This window comes from Dromiciops gliroides, chromosome 1 (assembly GCF_019393635.1).
Source record: "Dromiciops gliroides isolate mDroGli1 chromosome 1, mDroGli1.pri, whole genome shotgun sequence".
In the NCBI taxonomy this organism is placed as follows: domain Eukaryota; kingdom Metazoa; phylum Chordata; class Mammalia; order Microbiotheria; family Microbiotheriidae; genus Dromiciops; species Dromiciops gliroides.
The window spans coordinates 762,635,197-762,640,139 of record NC_057861.1 but is presented as its reverse complement, the minus strand read 5'-3'; the positions used below and the strand labels follow the sequence as shown (position 1 = coordinate 762,640,139).

The 4,943-nt window shown below is 36.3% G+C and overlaps 1 pseudogene; it reads right to left on the bottom strand.

The window, feature by feature from the left end:
- Nucleotides 1–2,246: 2,246 nt before the first annotated feature.
- On the bottom strand, nucleotides 2,247–3,015 carry LOC122736645 (annotated as a pseudogene).
- Between the last annotated feature and the right edge of the window lie 1,928 nt (nucleotides 3,016–4,943).

The following is a 4,943-nucleotide window of genomic DNA, read 5'->3' as shown; positions in this document are numbered from 1 at the left end:
TAGACACAAACATATGTGTGTGTTTTCCTTTTCCTTGGGCTTTGCATAGTCCAGAATAGTTGGACCAGTTCACCACTCCACCAGAAGTTTATTACAATACCTATTTGCCCCTCATCCCCTCCAAGATTTGTCATTTTTGAAAGGTATAAAGTGTTACTTCAGAGTTATTTTAATGCACATTTCTCTAATCAAAAGTGATTAGAACATTTTTATATTACTATTGATAGCTTCAATTTCTTCCTCTAAAAACTACCTGTTTATATATCCTTTGACCTTCTATCACTTGGGGAATCAATATTATTTTAATAAATTTGACTCATTTCTCTCTCACTTTAATAAATTTGATTCAGTATACATTTGGGAAGTGAGGTCTTTATCAGAGAAACTTACTCTATAATTTTTAAATATCGATTCATTGTCTATGCTAATTCTCCAAGATATTAGAACAGTTTTCTTTGACATTTTCTTGAAAAATGATGTCTAGGCTTTTCCTCAAAAATGGCTTTCAGGTAGTCCAAGAATTATTCAATGATCTTTTCTGGATTTGTTTTCCAGGTCAGTTGTTTTTTTTCTGATGAGATATTTCACATTTGCTCTTTTTTCATTCTTTTGACTTTGTTTTATTGTTTCTTGATCTCTCATTAGCTTCCAATTGCCCAATTCTAATGTTTGAGGAATTATTTTCTTCCATGAGATTTTATATCTCTTTTTTCCATTTGGCTAATTCTCCTTCTTAAGGAGCTGTTTCTTCAATGAATTTTTGTACCTCCTTTTATGTTTGACTAATTCCGTTTAAGGTATTATTTTCTTCAGTATTTTTGTGCCTCTTTTACCAAACTATTTATTCTCTGTTCATAATTTTCTTGTATCACTCTCATTTCTATTCCTAATTTTTCTTGTACCACTCTTTTTTTTTTTTTTTGTGGGGCAACTGGGGTTAAGTGACTTACCCAGGGTCACAAAGCTAGTAAGTGTTAAGTGTCTGAGGCCGGATTTGAACTCAGGTCCTCTTGAATCCAGGGCCATTGCTCTATCCACTGTGCCACCTATCTGCCCTCTTGTACCACTCTTAATCTCCTTTTTAATTCTTCCAGACATTCTTTTTGGGCTTGGATTAAATTAGAATTTTTCTTTGTGGTTTTGTGGCTGTTTTCACACTGTTATCTTTTTCTGAGTTTATTTTTTGGTCTCCTCTGCCACTCTTGATTTTGAACTTTATTTTAACATTGGGCTCTACTCCCCTGTAGTTGGGGAGGCACTGCCCCAAGCTTCAGACTTTTTTTGTGCTGCTCTTTTCAGAATTAGCTCTGGGCGTATGCAAGTTTGCATGACTGTGTGTGTGTATTCTTCCAAGGTGGTATGATCATTGAAGAGCTATGGTCACTGCTCTCCTGGTATGCACTTTGCTTTTTACCTAGGAAGGTCCCCTGTATCTCCAAGTGCTAGCACTCCTTTTGACTTTGCAACTGTAACCAAAGCCCCTGTTTTCTTTTGACCAACCACCAGCACTACTCTCTACCCTGGAACTGTCCATGGACAATAGAATTGCATATCAGCAAACAGTGTCAGCAAAGAGTAGTTTGTAATCTTTCTTTGTAAAATTAATTTTATGGAATAAAACAAGCATTTCTGTAACAGTATAAAAAGATAATTGCATATGAAACCACAAATTCACTGTGTACAACTTGCTATTCCTTTTAATGAACTTATCATATAAATACCTTTTCTTTTTTTCTCTTCCCTCCCCCTGTATCCTAGAGATGGCTACCATTAGATACAAAAATATATGTCTCTCTGTGTGTGTTTGTGTGTGTATAAAACCATTTTCTATATTCTTCTATTTATCAGTTCTTTCTCTAGATATAGATAGTGTCTTTCTCATATGTCTTTTATAGTTAATTTGGATATTTATAATAGTCAAAATGACTTATTCACTTAAAGTCATTCTTTGGCATTTCTGAGCTCCTGAGAGAGGATTTCGATGTATTCAGCTGTCAGAGCAGGTACAAATTGTTTTTTTATTTAATTACCACTGCAAAATGGTGGTGGGGGGGAGTCTCATAAAAGAAAAGAAAAGAATGTCTCATTTATTTTTCCAAGTTAACCTCACATCAAAACAACCAATGTGTAGAAGTGGGTCTTTGGTTTTGTTTTGTAACTGTTCAATGTAGTAATTGTGGATTTCTTGATATATTTTAGAATCTTTAATAATTGTCAAGGATGTAGAACTTCATTCAATCAGTCAATCAAAGAAGCAAAACACCATGTATGCATCCATCCTTTTCTGGATTGTTGGTAACCTGTGCATATTTCCCCCAGATAACTGCCTCCATGTGTCACAAGGCCCAGCTCACTCCCATTCACTTCAGTGACAATTCCTTTGATAATAACACCCAAAGCTGTATATAGTGGGGAGAAGGGATTCTTCTTCACACCAAGTATGGGTAAGCAAAAGTGGCTTTCAGTTCTTTATGAGTTACATGAGCCTTCTTAAAGTGCAAACCCATTGACCTAATAAATATATCATATTTTGGTGGTTTTTGTGTAACGTATCCCCAACGAAGCAGACTTAAGTAACCGTTATCTTCTAAGCCTTCTTCTTTCTCTCTCCTGTAAGAATAATCTTTAACATTTTTGTTTTTCCCTGGACATGAACTTTTTGGCAAGGGCACTTCACATTTACCTGCTTTCTCTTTTTGTTTCTGTTTAATTGTGTTGGAAAGGACTTTGGCATGGGATTGCCCCTCTCTGTCCAGCAGATATACAGGTACTATATCTTGAGGACCTTTTTATCATTCTTTCACTTGGTATTTCTCTTTTCATGCATCTTGATAGTCTTTTTCATCTGAATCTTCTCAGCATGATGTTATTTCTGGTAGAGTTTGGCTTTTAGACCAACAATTTTCTTTTCTTTCTTTGAATGTTCATGAGCCTCTTTGCTTTCCTTCTTTCATGGTAATCCAAGTGATAGCCATACCATTTTCAGTGTAACTCTATGTATTCATTCTGTGGCATGTTGATGGCTGGGGGTCTGTGGAAGAGCCACTAAAAATACTTCCAAACTTCGGACATTCTGCTGTTAGCCTCAAAGTTGTTCTTAAAGTAAGATTGCTATTACTCTACACAATGTTTTCTTAGTTCTGCCCATTTTACTATTCATTATTTCATGCAAGTCTTTCCATGTTTTTCTAAGATCAAGTAATCATTTCTTATAGCGTAGGAATATTCCATCACAATCATATACCACAACTTGTTCAGCCATTTCCCAATTGATGGGCATCCCTGCAATTTCCAGCTCTTTTCCACCACAGAGAGAAGAGCTATAAGCATTTTTGTACATATAGGTTCTAATCATCTTTGGAAATTGATCTAGTAGTGGTATTGTTGATTTGAGGTATTATTTTAAAGTTATTTGGAGGGGAATGTTGTTAGAGTTCAGCTGGGTATCCTTAATCTGCCATCTTGCATCTGTCTTCTAAACAATTTTTTTCATTCTGACCTACAATCACTGCTTCATACTCACCTATTTCTCCAAACTCTTTGACATCATCTATAATTGACTTTTCCTTTACTCCCCTGTTGGAAAAGGGGTGATCTTCTGGATAAACCCAACACCTCTACATGAAATCTTGATTTTACCCTTCCATGTTCTGTTGAAGATTTCTATGCCCTTACTCCCATTGTCTCTACCATCTAATCTCCAATCTCATTTTTACTACTGGCACTTTTCTCTTGCCCACAAACACATACACCCCCTTCTTCCTTCTGTTACTCCCACTTCACCCTTAAAAAGCAACAAAAACCCCAACTGCATCAAACCATACCTTTAAGCTATTTTTCTATATATCCCATATTTTTAAAAGACAAATTCCTAGGTATAAGCTGCCTGCCATCATTAAATTAATTTCTTTTCTACCACCTGATTTGTCATCTCCCCCATTAACTTAACCACCCAAAGTTTTAGTCCAACTCCACACAGCCCTTCCACTGTGCTTTCTAGAATTTCTGTAACACAGACAACAAACTTCCTTTCTTCTTAAATATTTTCCTTTCTCACTTCTTCCACCTATTAGCTCTGATGGCCTACCCCAATGACATGACCTCTCTGGACATCTTTTACAGTACTGGCTGCACATTAATTTATTCTCCTTGACTCACTGGCCAAGGAAGAAGACCTTGATCTGTACTGACTCTTCCAGATTCTCCTCTTTCTCTTACTTTGAAGTTTACGCTCTTCATATCTACTATCCAATCTAAATATTGGTAGCAGTTGCCTATAGACCTCCACGTCACTCCCCTTCGTTTTTCAATGAGCATAGTATTTAACTCATAATTTTTCTCTCCTTCTCAATTCCTTCCATTATACTAGGGGACATGAACATGCATATATTGATTTTCCATCAAATACCATAACCATTACATTTCTCAATCTGCTCACCTAACATGAGCTACTCCTCCATCCAACCTCAGTCACACACAAAGATGGTAACACTCTTGATCTTTCTATCACTTACAAATACACTGCCTGTGTGTTCAATAATTCTAAAATCCCCTTCTGAAATCTGACAAAAATCTATTAACTTTTCATTTCCATCTCTTCCTTCCCTTATAAAACCTTACTCTTTATGTGTCCCATGCTTTTCAATCCATTGACTCCTCAATTCCCTCTAAGGCCAGCTCCCCTGCACTAGCCACTCTCTTCTCTCCTCTACATTTTGACCCCTTGGTGAACCAATTTAACTGTAAACTGTTTTCTATTGAATCTCTTGTCTACTTATTATATCAGTGATTATGGCCAGTCAAGCCTCAGCATTCGATCACTCTCAATATTCATCACCATCATTTCTACATTGGTACTGCTTAACAAAGGTGGGGGAAAATAAAGCAACCATTCTGACTAAGTCCACTACAAATTTATGTTACCTAACCCCAATTCTGCTATA